A 15989-nucleotide genomic window follows, 5' to 3' on the forward strand; every position below is an offset into this window, starting at 1 on the left:
CCAGCTGCCTCCACCATGCTGCCAAAGTTTGACCCTAACGAGATCAAAGTCGTATACCTGAGGTGCACCAGAGGTGAAGTCAGTGCCACTTCTGCCCTGGCCCCCAAGATCGGCCCTCTGGGTCTGTCTCCATAAAAGGATGGTGATGACATTGCCAACGCAACGGGTGACTGGAAGGGCCTGAGGATTACAGTGAAACTGACCGTTCAGAACAGACAGGCCCAGAGTGAAGTGGTGCCTTCTGCCTCTGCCCTGATCATCAAAGCTCTCAATGAACCACCAAGAGACAGAAAGAAACAGAAAAACATTAAACACAGTGGGAATATCACTTATGATGAGACTATCAACATTGCTCGACAGATGTGGCACCGATCCTTAGCCAGAGAACTCTCTGGAACCATTAAAGACATCCTGGGGACCGCCCAGTCCGTGGGCTGTAATGTTGATGGCTGCCACCCTCATGACATCATAGATGACATCAACAGTGGTGCTATGGAATGCGCAGCCAAGTTAACCACAAAGGAAAATACTTCAACAAGGATCATTTGACAACTGGTGGGAAAAAAAACTAGAGAAGCAAGAGCAAACAAATTCAAAAGCTAGAAAAGCTAGCAGAAGACAAGAAATAACTAAGATCAGAGCAGAACTGAAAGAGATAGAGACATGAAAAACCCTCCAAAAAATCAATGAATCCAGGAGCTGGTTTTTTGAAAAGATCAACAAAATTGATAGACCGCTAGCCAGACTAATAAAGAAGAAAAGAGAGAAGAATCAAATAGATGCAATAAAAAATGATAAAGGGGATATCACCACCGACCCCACAGAAATACAAACTACCATCAGAGAATACTGTAAACACCTCTACGCAAATCAACTAGAAAATCTAGAAGAAATGGATAAATTCCTGGACACATACACCCTCCCAAGTCTAAACAAAGAAGAAGTTGAATCCCTGAATAGACCAATAACAAGTTCTGAAATTGAGGCAGTAACTAATAGCCTACCAACCAAAAAAAGTCCAGGACCAGATGGATTCACAGCCAAATTCTACCAGAGGTACAAAGAGGAGCTGGTATCATTCCTTCTGAAACTATTCTAAACAACAGAAAAAGAGGGAATCCTCCCTAACTCATTTTATGAGGCCAGCATCATCCTGATACCAAAGCCTGGCAGAGACACAACAAAAAAAGAAAATTTCAGGCCAAGATCCCTGATGAACATCGATGTGAAAATCCTCAATAAAATCCTGGCAAGCTGAATCCAGCAGCACATCAAAAAGCTTATCCACCATGATCAAGGTGGCTTCATCCCTGGGATGCAAGGCAACTTCAGCAGTCTCAGGATACAAAATCAATGTGCAAAAATCACAAGCATTCCTATACACCAATAATAAATAGAGAGCCAAATCATGAGTGAACTCTCATTCACAATTGCTACAAAGAGAAAAAAATACCTAGGAATACAACTTACAAGGGGGAGAACTACAAACCACTACTCAAGGAAATAAGAGAGGGCACAAACAAATGGAAAAACATTTCATGCTCATGGATAGGAAGAATTGATGTTGTGAAAATGGCCATACTGCCAAAAGTAATTCATAGATTCAATGCTATCCCCATCAAGCTACCACTGCCTTTCTTCACAGAATTAGAAAAAGCTACTTTAAATCTCATATGAAACCAAAAAAAAGAGATTGCATAGCCATGACAATTCTAAGCAAAAAGAACAAAGCTAGAGGCATCATGCTACCTGACTTCAAACTATATTACAAGACTACAGTAACCCAAACAGCATGGTACTGGTACCAAAACAGATATATAGACCAATGGAACAGAACAGGGGCCTCAGAAATAACACCACACATCTACAACCATCTGATCTTTGACAAACCTGACAAAAACAAGCACTGGGGAAAGGATTCTCTACTTAATAAATGGTGCTGGGAAAACTGGCTAGCCATATGCAGAAAACTGAAACTGGACCCCTTCCTTACACCTTATACAAAAATTAACTCAAGATGGATTAAAGTCTTAAACGTAAGACCTAAAGGCACGGTGACTCATGCCTGTAATCCCAGCACTTTGGGAGGCTGAGGCGGGCGGATCACGAGGTCAGGAGTTCGAGACCAGTCTGGCCAACATAGTGAAACCCTGTCTCTACTAAAAATACACAAAAAATTAGCCGGGTGTGGTGGTGTGCACCTGTAATCCCAGCTACTCAGGAGGCTGAGGTAGGAGAATCGCGTGAACCTGGGAGGTGGAGGTTGCAGTGAGCCAAGATCATTCCACTGCACTCCAGCCTGGGCGACAGAACAAGACTCTATCTCAAAAAAAAAAAAAAAAAAAAAAAAAAAAAAAAGACCTAAAAGCATAAAAATCCTAGTTAAAAAACCTAGGCAATAGCATTCAGGACACAGGCATGGGCAAAGACTTCATGACTAAAACACCAAAAGCAATGGCAACAAAAGCCAAAATTGACAAATGGAATCTAATTAAACTAGAGGGCTTCCGCACAGCAAAAGAAACTTTTATCATCATAGTGAACACGCAACCTACAGAATGGAAGAAAATTTTTGCAATCTATCCATCTGACAAAGGGTTAATATACAGAATCTATGAAGAACTTAACCAAATTTACAAGAAAAAATCAAACAACCCCATCAAAAAGTGGGCAAAGGATATGGACAGACAATTCTCAAAAGAAGACATGTATGCAGTCAACAAACATATGAAAAAAAGGTCATCATCACTGGTCATTAGAGAAATGCAAATCAAAACCACAATGTGATACCATCTCACGCCAGTTAGAATGGCAATCATTAAAAAGTCCGGAGACAACAGATGCTGGAGAGGATGTGGAGAAATAGGAGCACTTTTACTCTGTTGGTGGGAGTGTAAATTGGTTCAACCATTGTGGAAGATGGTGTGGCAATTCCTCAAGGATCTAGAACAAGAAATAGCATTTGACCCAGCCATCCCATTACTGGGTATATACCCAAAGGATGATAAATCATTCTACTATAAAGTCACATGCACACATATGTTTATTGCAGCACTATTCACAATAGCAAAGATTGGAACCAACCCAAATGCCCATCAGTTATAGACTGGATAAAGAAAATGCGGCACATACACACCATGGAATACTATGCAGTCATAAAAAAGGATGAATTCATGTCCTTTGCAGGGACATGGATGAAGCCGGAAACCATCATTCTCAGCAAACTAACGCAAGAGCAGAAAACCAAATACTGCATGTTCTCACTCAGAAGTGGAAGTTGAACAATGAGAACACATGAACACAGGGAGGGGAACATCACACACTGGAGCCTATCGTGGGGTGGGGGGCTGGGGGAGGGATAGCATTAGGAGAAATACCTAATGTAGATGACGTGTTGATGGGTGCAGCAAACCACCATGGCACGTGTATACCTATGTAACAAACCTGCACATTCTGTACACGTACCCCAGAACTTAAAGTATAATAAAATTTTTTAAAAAGTATGTCACTCCACCTCCCAAATTCAGAAGAAGCTCTTAGTCTCTCTAAATGTGTATGTCACTTTGAAGGGAGAAATTCAAAAGCCATAATCTTTTTTCTTTTTTGCAGTGGTTCTTTTTCATTTTCTTATTTTTTTAATTGACTAATACAAATTATATGTATATATTACATGATGTATTGAAATGTGTATACAGGGCTAGGCGCAGTGGCTTACACTTGTAATCCCAGCACTTAGGGAGGCCAAGGTGGACAGATCACTTGAGGTAGGAGTTCGAGACTAGCCTGGGCAACTTGGTGAAACCCCATCTCTACTGAAAATATACAACTGTTAGGCCAGGTTTGGTGGCCCATGCCTGTAATCCTAGCACTTTGGGAGGTCGAGGCAGGTGGATTGCCTGAGCTCAGGAGTCTGTGACCAGCCTGAGCAACACAGTGAAACCCTGTCTCTACTAAAATACAAAAAATTAGCTGGGCGTGGTGGCATGCACCTGTAATCCCAGTTACTCTGGAGGCTGAGACAGGAGAATCACTTGAGTCTGGGAGGTGGAGGTTGCAGTGAGCCCAGATAGCACCACTGCACTCCAGCCTGGGCAACAGAGTGAGACTCCATCTCAAAAAAAACAAAAAAAAAAAACAAATGTCAGCTGCACATGGTAGTACACACCTGTACTCCTAGCTACTCGGGAGGCTAACATAGAAGACTTGCTTGAACCTGGGAGGCGGAGGTTGCAGTGAGCTAAGATTGCGCCACTGCACTCCAACCTGGGCAATAGGGTGAGACTCTGTCTCAAAAAAAAAGAAAAGAAAAAGACCGGTCAACCTCACCATTGTAATCAGGGAAGCAAAAATTTAAATCATGGTGAAATGCTGGTCCACACAGCCAAACTGGCAAAAATCACAGTCAAATATTAAGAAGCACTGAAATAATGTGATAAATGGGGACTCGTACCAAATGTCCATAAATAGACAATGAATAAATGGTGGTAATTTCACACAGTGAAATGCAAATTCATATATTAAATTTACAAAAGTGAATGTGTGCCAGGCACAGTGGTGCATGCCTGTAGTCCCAGCTACTCGATAGGCTGAGGCAGGAGGATGGCTTGAGCCTAGGAGTTCAAGGCCAGCCTAGTCAATGGACTAAGACCCGGTCTCTTTTTTCTTTTTATTTTTGAGACGGAGTTTCACTCTTGTTGCCCAGGTTGGAGTGCAATGGCGCGATTGCAGCTCACTGCAACCTCCACCTCCTGGGTTCAAGCGATTCTCCTGCCTCAGCCTCTCAAGTAGCTGGGATTACAGGTACACACCACCATGCCTGGCTAATTTTGTGTTTTTCTTAGAGACAGGATTTCATCATGTTGGCCAGGCTAGTCTCAAACTGCTGACCTCAGGTGATCAGCCTGTCTGGGCCTCCCAAAGGGCTGGGATTACAGGTATGAGCCACAGCGCCCATCCCAAGACCCTGTCTTTAAAAAAAAAAAAAAGGTATAGCCAGGCATGGTGGTGCATGCCTGCAATCCCAGCTACTCGGGAGGCTCAGGCAGGAGACTTGCTTGAACCAAGGAGGTGGAGGGTGAGGTGAGCCGAGATCATGCCACTGCACTCCAGCCTGGGCAACAAGCAAAACTCCATCTCAAAAAAAAAAAGTAAATGTAGGTGACTCTTAAGGACTTAATATTGAATGGGAAAAGTGGGTTGCAGGTAATACATGTGTATGTAGAATTTTTAACTACACCAAACAACTGTAGTATTTTCTTTGTTGGCATTGGGGGGTAGGGGGCTGGTGAGGGGGATGGTGGTAGGGAAATGGTGTCTTGCTCTGTTGCCCAGGCTGGAGCGCAGTGGCACGTGGCGGGATCTCAGTTCACTGTGGCTTGGACATCCTGGGCCCACAAGATCCTCCCACCTCAGCCTCCCGGGTAGCTGGGACTACAGGCACACACCATCATGTCAGGCTAATTTTTGGATTTTTTTATAGGGACGAGGTCTCGCCATATTGCCCAGGCTGGTCTTGAACTCCTGGGCTCAAATGATCCTCCCACCTTGGTCTTCCAAAGTTCTGGGATTACAGGCGTGAGCCACCATGAATGGCTAGTTTTACATACTATTTAGGGGCAAAATGCATTTGTAATAAATGTTTAGGGACAAAATACATTTGTAGTAAAAGCGTAAAATCAAGGACAGGAAGATTATATATTTGCCTCTGTGATTAGAGGAGGTACAAAGTGGACTTCAACTGTATCTGTAGTTAAAAACAAAGCTCACACAAATATGACAAAAAGGAAATATGGAAAGTGCAAATGTACCCCCTCCATTTCCCATGCAAATTGGAAAAATAGGAGAATACTATGTGCTATCCTATTTCCCCGTATGTGCAATATTTCATTTAAAAAAATGTACGTTGTATGCTGATTCAAGCAGCAGGAAAAAATATATAAATATACACACACATATAAAATATATATATACATTTAATACATAAATATATGTATATATACACACATATATAAATGTGTGTGTGTGTGTGTGTGTGTTGTCAACTGTGGGAAAGCCATTTGCCCAGAAATTAAAAATCAAAATCAGAGAAGTTCAACAGACCAAACAGGGCTAAGGATTTGGAATAAATAATGGCAGGTATGGTGTGGAGTTTTTATTAGCTGAAATTTCTAGCACGCAAATTTGTAAAACATAAGTAAGTCAATTTAAAAACAAATTTCTTAATTAAAATACTCAAAGGAAGAATATACAGCTGGCCTTTGAACAACATGGGTTTGAACCGCGTGGGTCTATCAGACATAGATTTTCTTCTGCCTCTGCCACCCAAGACAGACAGCAAGACCAACACCTTCTCTTTCTCTTCCGGAGCCTATTCAACATGAAGATGAGGAGGATGAAGAGCTTTATAATGATCCACTTCCACTTAATACATAGTAAATATATTTTTATCTTCCTTATGATGTTCTTAATAACATTTTCTTTTCTTTTTTTTTTTCTGTTTTTTGAGATGGAGTCTCCCTCTGTTGACCAGGCTGCAGTGCAGTGGTGCGATCTCGGCTCACTGCAACCTCCGCCTTCTGGGTTCAAGCAATTCTCCCGCCTCAGCCTCCCACGTAGCTGGGATTACAGGTACGCACCACCATGCCAGCTAATTTTTGTGTTTTTATTAGAGACAGGGTTTCGCCATATTGACCAGGCTGGTCTCCAACTCCTGACCTCAGGTGATCTGCGTGCCTTGGCCTCCCAAAGAGCTGGGATTATAGGCATAAGCCACTGTGCCCCAGATGATTTTCTTAATAACATTTTCTATTCCCCAGCTTACTTTATTGTAAGAATACAGTATATAGTACATATCACATATATTAAAAAAAGTGATAGTTTATGTTGCCAGTACGGCTTCTGGTCCACAGTAGGCTATTGGCAGTTAAGCTTTTGGGGAGTCAAAAGTTCTATGTGGATTTCTGAATGTGTGAAGGGCTGATGGTTGATACCCCTAATCCCCATGTTGTTCAAGGGTCAACTGTACTTCAATTCCGAATTCAGTGCAGAAAAACTCTCAGGGCCAGGAAAATGCATTTTGATATAAAATTAAATGGATATTAAGCTCATGCCATAATTAACAACATAATTCTTTTTTCAAGAGTTGATAATATTCACTCCACACTGAACTCTCTAACACACTCTCCCAGGTACTAAAGCCAACAAATAGTTTTCATAATCTTTTTTGCTAGAGAACTAAAGATCCTATTTATGAGTTCACCAAAATCCAAGAAAATTTATAAATCTGGGGAAACAAAGAGCTGTGGATTCCTTTATTATTGTGGCTCAGTTTCTTGGAATGCAGTTTATCCTTACACTAGTAAGACTGGTTTATAACTGCAGATTCCAAAATGGAATTTGGTTAATGGGTAACTTTGAAGGGATGTCCTATAACGAGGGAGGCTGCCAAAAATGAGTACCCAATGCGAGTCCTTTGGAAAAATAAGTACAATACTCCTAGGAAGCCAGTATCTTTGAATGAATGGTCTAATAGTCTATATTAAACTATATTCATGAGAAAAGAACACAGGGAACACAGCTCTTTTTTTTTTTAATCTCATGACATCAGTAGAGCATGTTAAACTAGGTTTAGCCTAAAGCTACCTCCTTCCATATCCTAAGTTTGGGCTAAAGGTTGCTCCATACAGAGTGAACTGTAACCTAACTAGATGTGTAAACAGACCACAACCTACTCCTATGCCAATCACCAAGTCTCAGTCAATCACAGGAGGTCAATTGTTCAAATGTGTTCAAATAAGACAAACACCGAGCTATAACCAATCCTCCTGTTTCTGTACCTCATTTCCATTTTCTATATGTCACTTCCCTTTTCCTGTCCATCAATCTTTGACCATGCATTAGCTCCAGAGTCTCTCTGAATCTATTCTGGTTCAGGGGGCTGCCGAATTCACAAACAGTTCTTTGTTCAATTAAACTGTTAAATTTAATTTGTCTAAGGTTTTTCTTTTAACAAGCCTCATTCATGCTTACACTCTGAAATTCTTAAAAGAGTTCTAAATGTAAATGCAAAATCTCTGTGCATCATTTAATACTATAAAAAACTTAGCTTTTTTCTCCCATTTTGTATCATAAAAAGTTTAAAAACTTAAACAAAAACCCTATAGTTCCATCAACCTAATAAATTGCTTCTAATCCTAGACATAAAGAAGATTCTATTAGCAAACAATATAAATTCTTCTCAATTATACACGAAACATTCTCCAGGATAGACCACATGTTAGTCCACAAAACAAGTCTTACCAAATTTAAGAAGACTGAATCATAACAAGTGTCCCTTCTGACCACATGGTATGAAACTAGAAATCAATAATAGGAGGAAACATGGAAAATTCACAAATATATGGAAATTAAACAACAAGCTCCTGAACAACCAATGGGTCAAAGAAGAAATTAAAAGGAAAATTTAAAATGTCCTGAGATAGACAAAAATGGAAACACAACATATCAAAACTTAAGGGATGCAGCAAAAGCAGTCGTGAGAAGAGGGAAGTCTATAGCAACAAATGCCCACGTTTTTTTAAAAAAAAAAAAAAAAAAAAAAAGGCGGCCTAATGCAGTGGCTCCCACCTGTAATTCCAGCACTTTGGGAGGCAGATGCAGGCAGATCACTTGAGGCCAGGAGTTTGAGACCAGCCTGGCCAACATGGTGAAACCTCGTCTCCACTAAATATAGAAAAATTAGCTGGGGTGTAGTGGCGCATGCCTATAGTCCCACCTACTTGGGAGGTGGAGGCAGAAGAATCGCTTGAATGCAGGAAGCAGAGGTTGCAATGAGCTGAGATCGCACCACTGCACTCCAGCCTGGATGACAGAGCGAGACTCCATCAAAAAAAAAAAAAAAAGTATGATGTTATCTGTGGGCTTTTCATATATGGCTTTTATTGTGTTGAGGTACGTTCCTTTTATGCCTAATTGTTGAGAGTTTTTAATCATAAGAGGATACTGAATTTTGTTAAATGCTTTTTCTGCAACTACTGAGATGATCATGTGGTTTTTGTCCTTCATTTTGTCAATATGGTGTATCACACTTATTGATTTATGTATGTTGAACCATTCTTGTATCACAGGGATAAATCATGCTTGAACATGGTGAAAAAACTTTTTAATGTGCTGTTGAATTTGGTTTGCTAATGTTTTGTCAAGGATTTCTGCTTGTTTGTTTTGAGACAGAATGTCACTCTGTCACTCAGGCTAGAGTGCAGTGGCACGACTGAGGCTCACTGAAACCTCTGCCTCCCAGGTTCAAGTGATTCTCCTGCCTCAGCCTCCTAAGTAGCTGGGACCACAAGCATGCACCACCACACTTGGCTAATTTTTGTATTTTTAGTAGAGATGGGGTTTCACCATGTTGGCCAGGCTGGTCTCGAACTCCTGACCTCAGGTGATCCACCCACCTTGGCTTCCCAAAGTGCTGGGATTACAGACGTGAGCCACCACACCCAGCCTGGCTTGTAGGTTTCTGCCTTTGGCCTAAGGGCAGTGCTGGCCTTGTAAAATGAGTTTGGAAGTATTCCCTCCTCTTCAATTTTCAGGAAGAGTTTGAGAAGGGTTGATATTAGTTCTTCTTTAAATGTTTGGTATAAGGCCTGGCATGGGAGGCCAAGGAGGGCACTTTGGGAGGCCGAGGCAGGCAGATCACTTGAGGTCAGGGGTTCGAGACCAGCCTAGCCAACATGGTGAAACCCCATCTCTACTAAAAATACAAAAATTAGCTGGGTGTGGTAGTGCCCGACTGTAGTCCTAGCTGCTCGGGAGGCTGAGGCAGGAGAATCACTTGAACCCAGAGGTGGAGGTTGCAGTGAGCCACGATCATACCACTATACTCCAACCTGGACAACAGAGCAAGACTCTGTCTCAAAAAAGAAAAAAAAAATACAAATATCAGTAGCATTTCTATATACTAAAAACTATCTGAAAGAGAAATTAATAGGAAAACAATCCCATTTACAATACCACCAAAAAAAAAAAAAGTCAGGAGTAAATTTAACCAAAGAGATGAAAGACCTGTATACTGAGGACAATAAAAGATTGATAAAGAAATTGAAGATAAAAATAAATGGAATGATATCCTATGTTCATGGATTAGAAGAATATTGTTAAAATGTCTACACTACCCAAGAAAGCTACAGATTCTGTGTAATCTCAAGTTCCAATGCCAGTTTTCACAGAAATAGAAGAAAAAAATTCTAAAATTCAAGTGGAACCACAAAAGACCCCAAACAGCCAAAGCAATCTTGAGCAAAAAAAAAAAAAGCTGGAGGCATTATATTCCCTGAGTTCAAAACATGTTATAAAGTTGTTATAACAGCATGGTACTGGCATAAAAACACTCACACTGGAACAGGAGCACAGAAATAAACTGAACTATTTATGGTTAATTGATATTTTACAAAGGTACCAAGAACACACAATGGGGAAAGGATAGTTTCTTTATAAATTTTGGTAAAATTGGATATCCACATGCAGAAAACTGCAACTGGACCCTTATCTCACACCACATACAAAAATCAAATCAAAGCCAGGTGCAGCGGCTCACACCTGTAATCCTAGCACTGTAGGAGGCCGAGGTGGGCAGATCTCTTGAGCCCAGGAATTTGAGACCAGCCTGGGCAACATGGCAAAACCATCTCTACAAAAAATAAAAAAATTAGCAGGGTGTGGTGGTGTGCACCTGTAATCCCAGCTATCTGTGGGGATGAGGCAGGAGGACTGCTTGAACCTGGGAGGTTGAGGATGCAGTGAGCTGTGATTCTGCCACTGTACTCCAGCCTGGACAACAGTGAAACCCTGTCTCAAAAAAAAATAAAATAAAATAAAACTCAAGATGGATTAAAGACTTAAACATAAGACCTGAAACTGTAAAACTACTAGAAAAAAACATAGAAGAAAAGCTCCAGCATATTGGTCTGGGCAATGATTTCTTGAATAGGCCTTCAAAAGCATAAGCAACAAAAGCAAAAATAGACAAAATGGCTCATATCAAATTAAAAAGCTTCTGCACAGCAAAGGAAACTTTTAACAGAGTGCAGAGACAACCCAAGGATTGGGAAAAAATATTTTCAAACCATACATTAATAAAGGGGCTAGGCCAGGCCCAGTGGCTCACACCTGTAATCCCAGCACTTTGGAAGGGTGAGGTAGGCGCATAACTTTAGGGCAGGAGTTTCAGACCAGCCTGGCCAACATGGTGAAACCCCGTCTCTACTAAAATTACAAACATTAGCCAGGCATAGCGGTCCACATCTGTAATCCCAGTTACACGGGAGGCTGAGGCAGGAGAATCACTTGAACCCAGGAGGCGAAGGTTGCAGTGAGCAACTGCGCTCAAACCTGGGTGACAGAGTGAGACTTCGTCTCAAAAAAGAAAAAAAAAAAAAAAGAAGAAGAAAAAAAAGAAAAGGGTCTAATATCCAAAATACATTAGGAACTCAATTCAATACCAAGATAACAAATAACCCAATTAATAAATGGGCAAAGGACCTGAAGAGACGTGTATCAAAAGAAGACATAAAAATGGCCAATAGATGTTTTTAAAAAACGCTCAACATCTCTAAGCATAGGGAAATGCAAATAAAATCATGAGCTATCACCTCACACCTGTCAGAAGGGCTACATCGAGGTTCCTCAAAAAAATAAAAATAGATTTACCTTATTATCCAGTAATCCCACTTCTGGGTATATATCCAATGGAATTGAAAGCAGTATGTTGAAGACATATCTGCACTTCCATGTTCATTTCAGCATTATTCACAATAGCCAAGACACAGAAGCCAACCTAAGTGTCCATCAACAAATGAGTGAATAAATAAAATGTGGTGCATATATACACAAAAGAATACTATTTAACCTCAAAAGAGAAGGAAATTGTGTCATTTGCAACAATATAGATGAATCTGGAGGACATTATGTTAAGTGAAATAAGCCAGACACAGAAAGACAAATATTGTATGATCTTATTTATATGTGGAATCTAAAAAAGTTGATCTCATAAAAACAAAGTAAAAAAATGATTACCAGAGGTGGGGTGGGTGTGTGAAGGGAATGGGGATAGAGGAGATGATGATCAAAGGGTACGAAGTTTCAGCTAGACTGGAAGAATACGGTTTAGTGATATGGATTATATTAATCTCATAAAAGTATTATAAGTTTATTTTCTAATTTTAAAAGATTCAAATGTTTAGTTAGAAATTTTTTTTTTTTTTTTTTTTTTTGAGATGAAATCTCACTCTGTTGCCTGGGCTGGAGTGCAGTGGTATGATCTCAGCTCACTGCAACCACTACCTCCTGAGTTCAAGCTGTTCTCCTGCCTCAGCCTCCCGAGTAGCTGAGATTACAGGCATGTGCCACCATGCCTGGCTAATTTTTGTATTTTCAGTAGAAACGGGGTTTTGTCATGTTGGCCAGGCTGGTCTTGAACTCCTGACTTCAAGTGATCCACCCACCTCAGCTTCCCAAAGTGCTGGGATTACAGGCATGAGCCACTGTGCCTCGCCAGAAATGTGTAAATAATATGAACTGTCACAGACTAGAAGATAATAGAATGTTCTTCATTAAAACAACAACAATAATAATATTGAAGCTGAGTGCAGTGACACTTGGCTCTAGTCTCAGCTACTCGGGAAGCTGAGGCAAAAGGATCACTTAAACCCAGGAGTTTGAATCCAGCCTGAGCAAAATAGCAAGACCCTGTTTTACATTGAATATTTATACTACAATCAGTAAACCTGGATGTAATATAAAGACCTCGGAATTTCAACTGTGGCCTGTCTCAGGTGAAAACTATCTCTAGGACTGAAACTATTCCTTCAGAGACAAAAATGCCTTCTGGGAAAAGATACCTGCTTTCTGAGGGAATATAATAAATACAATGTCAAGTACTCCATGATTCAGAGCAAATGTCTGGTTTTCATAGTAAACATTGGACCAACACTTGATTGCTGCCATGGTTTAGATGTGTCCCCACCCAAATCTCATCTTGAATTGTAATAATGCCCACGTGTCAAGGGCTGGGACAAGTGGAGATAATTGAATCATGGGGGGGTGGTTTCCTACATACTGTTCTCGTGGTAGTGAATATGTCTCACCAAATCTGATGGTTTTATAAGTAGGAGTTCCCCTGCACAAGCTCTCTTGCCTGGCGCCATGTAAGACATCACTTGGCTCCTTATTTGCCTTCAGCCACAATTGTGAGGTCTCCCCAGCCATGTGGAACTCTGAGTCAATTAAACCTCTTTCCTTTATAAATTACCCAGTCTCAGCTATGTCTTTATTAGCAGCGTGAGAACAGACAAATTGCCATTTTGGCATGTTTTAGGTGAGGGAATAGATTTCTCCTTTTGTCTTACACACAAAGGTTCTTAAAATGTCATTCCCACAGAGGCTTCATTATCAGCACTCCTATTGAAAGACCTTACCCATGACACATTCTAAATTTGGGTGGATTATGATAAAACAGAACTGATTTCACTCAGTACCACATAAAATACGCTCTTTCCTGTCTTTGATCCCCTCCAGCCTCAGGAACTATCACTTCCCATCTCCTGGTGGGCCCGTGAGGATGAGATTTGGGGAGTGTACCAATCCACCAACTGAGTGAATTAACACCTTATTCTCACGAATAAGCTCTGTAGCCCTCTACAGTGGGGTCGAAATTAATCACAAAATCTTTCAATATATTTTTATAAACACATGACTAACACATTAAAAGGTTCATAGGAAAAGTTTTAGACCAGGAGTGATGGCTCACACCTGTAATCCCAGCACTCTGGGAGGCTGAGACGGGCGGCTCACGAGGTCAAGAGATGGAGACCATCCTGGCTAACACGGTGAAACCCCATCTCTACTAAAAATACAAAAAAATTAGCCGGGCGTGGTGGCAGGCGCCTGTAGTCCCAGCTACTGGGGAAGCTGAGGCAGGAGAATGGCGTGAACCAGGGAGGCGGAGCTTGCAGTGAGCCAAGATCTCGCCACTGCACTCCAGCCTGGGTGACAGAGAAAGACTCTGTCTCCAAAAAAAAAAAAAAAAAAAAAAAAGTTTATAAGTTTTAGAATCAACAAGTCTTGAGTTTAAGATTTTTATGGACATATATCTTATGGACAAGTTACTTAACTGCCTGAGCCTGTTTCTTCATCTGTGAAGATGGAAATAACAATATTTACCTTGTTAGGATTGAATGTGCTCACTTTAAGATTACCTTAGCTGTTCTTTACTTGTTTTTCCTTTTGCACTTTCCACATGATACTGATAAATATTACATCTCTCTCTATCTACCTTTCCTATCCATGACAATTTATAATTCCATTTCTGGTTCAAGAGGGCTATAGAATTATTGTTATTGGATATGGATTATAAAATCTATAAATTGAGAAATTATTTTTATGGTCAGGATATATATAAATGGGGGTAGGGAAGAGAGAGGAAAAAAATTTACTCTGCTAAACTGCCTAAGTAATGCCAAAGAAGGGCCCTGGCTAAAAATGTTGAGAATAAATTTGGGGCTGAAATTGTGCCCAAAGAAAAAATTATCCTTTAATACAAAATAAATCATCTGTTCAGGTGTCAGTCCCCACCCTGGACAGAGGGCTCAATGGCTAGAACCTTATTTCAGGTAATCATATATCACAACTATTAAGATAGAGCTGCTTACATAAAACAAAGAGGAGTTCAAGCCAAGTAACAGTGTCTTGAATGAGACAGAAATTTATCTTTCATACACTGGAAGTTCTGCAAGGAGTGAAAAAAATAAAAATTTAAAAATTTCCTGGCTGGGTGCAGTGGCTCATGCCTGTAATCCCAGCGCTTTGGGAGGCCGAGGCAGGTAGATCACCTGAGGTCAGGAGTTCAAGACCAGCCTGGCCAACGTGGTGAAATCCTATCTCCACTAAATACAAAAAATTAGCTAGGTGCAGTGGCACATGCCTGTAATCCCAGCTACTTGGGAGACTGAGACAGGAGAATTGCTTGAACCCGGGAGGTGAAGGTTGCAGTGAGCTGAGATTGCGCCACTGCACTCCAGCCTGGACAAGAGCGAAACTTTGTCCTTCCCTCCCCACCTGCCAAAAAAAAAAAAAAAAAGAAAAGAAATTTCCCTATCACATTAAAGTCCACAGGAAGGCTGTCCAGGACTGGCATGGTGGCTCCATAATCATGTGAGATCCAGGGTCCCCTCTTTCTGCTCCATCATCCTAACTACTGGCACTGATTCTCAAGATCACCTCATGGTCCAAGAGGGCTGGTGGCCCTCTAACCATCAAGTCTGTGACACAAGCCAAAAGAAGGAACAACAGAAAGGCAAGAGAGAACACACCTGCCAGCTGAGTCAGCTCTTTTTTTTTTTTTTTTTTTTTTTTTTTCAAGAGACAGAGTCTCACTCTGTCACCAAGGCTGGAGTGCAGTGGTGCGATCTCGGCTCACTGCAAGCTCTGCCTCCAGGGTTCACGCCATTCTCCTGCCTCAGCCTCCCAAGTAGCTGGGACTACGGGCGCCCGCCACCATGCCCGGCTAATTTTTTTTGTATTTTTAGTAGAGACGAGGTTTCACCGTGTTAGCCAGAATGGTCTCGATCTCCTGACCTCGTGATCCGCCCACCTCGGCCTCCCAAAGTGCTGGGATTACAGGCGGGAGCCACAGCACCTGGACTGAGTCAGCTCCTTTTAAAGCAGCCTCCTAGGAAGTTGACTTGATATTGGTAGAATTAGTCACATAGCCATATCTCTTGTCAGAGAGGAGGAAAAATTCAATCTTCTAGCTGGGGACATAAGCTCCAAATAAAGTGGGGACTGACATTCTTTTACTAAAGTGCAAGGGAAGAATGGACATTGGTGGCCCCGGCAATCTCTGCTATAGTGTTTCAAACCCATGTGAGAAAGGCTGGGCAAAGTGGCTCACGCCTGCAATCTCAGCACCTTGGGAGCCGAGGTGGGAGGATTGC

General features: G+C 41.3%; 1 pseudogene; it reads left to right on the forward strand.

Moving 5' to 3' along the window:
• Nucleotides 1-573, forward strand: LOC104673367 (annotated as a pseudogene).
• Nucleotides 574-15989: the final 15416 nt, after the last annotated feature.

This window comes from Rhinopithecus roxellana, chromosome 5 (genome assembly GCF_007565055.1).
Source record: "Rhinopithecus roxellana isolate Shanxi Qingling chromosome 5, ASM756505v1, whole genome shotgun sequence".
Taxonomy (NCBI): Eukaryota; Metazoa; Chordata; class Mammalia; order Primates; family Cercopithecidae; genus Rhinopithecus; species Rhinopithecus roxellana.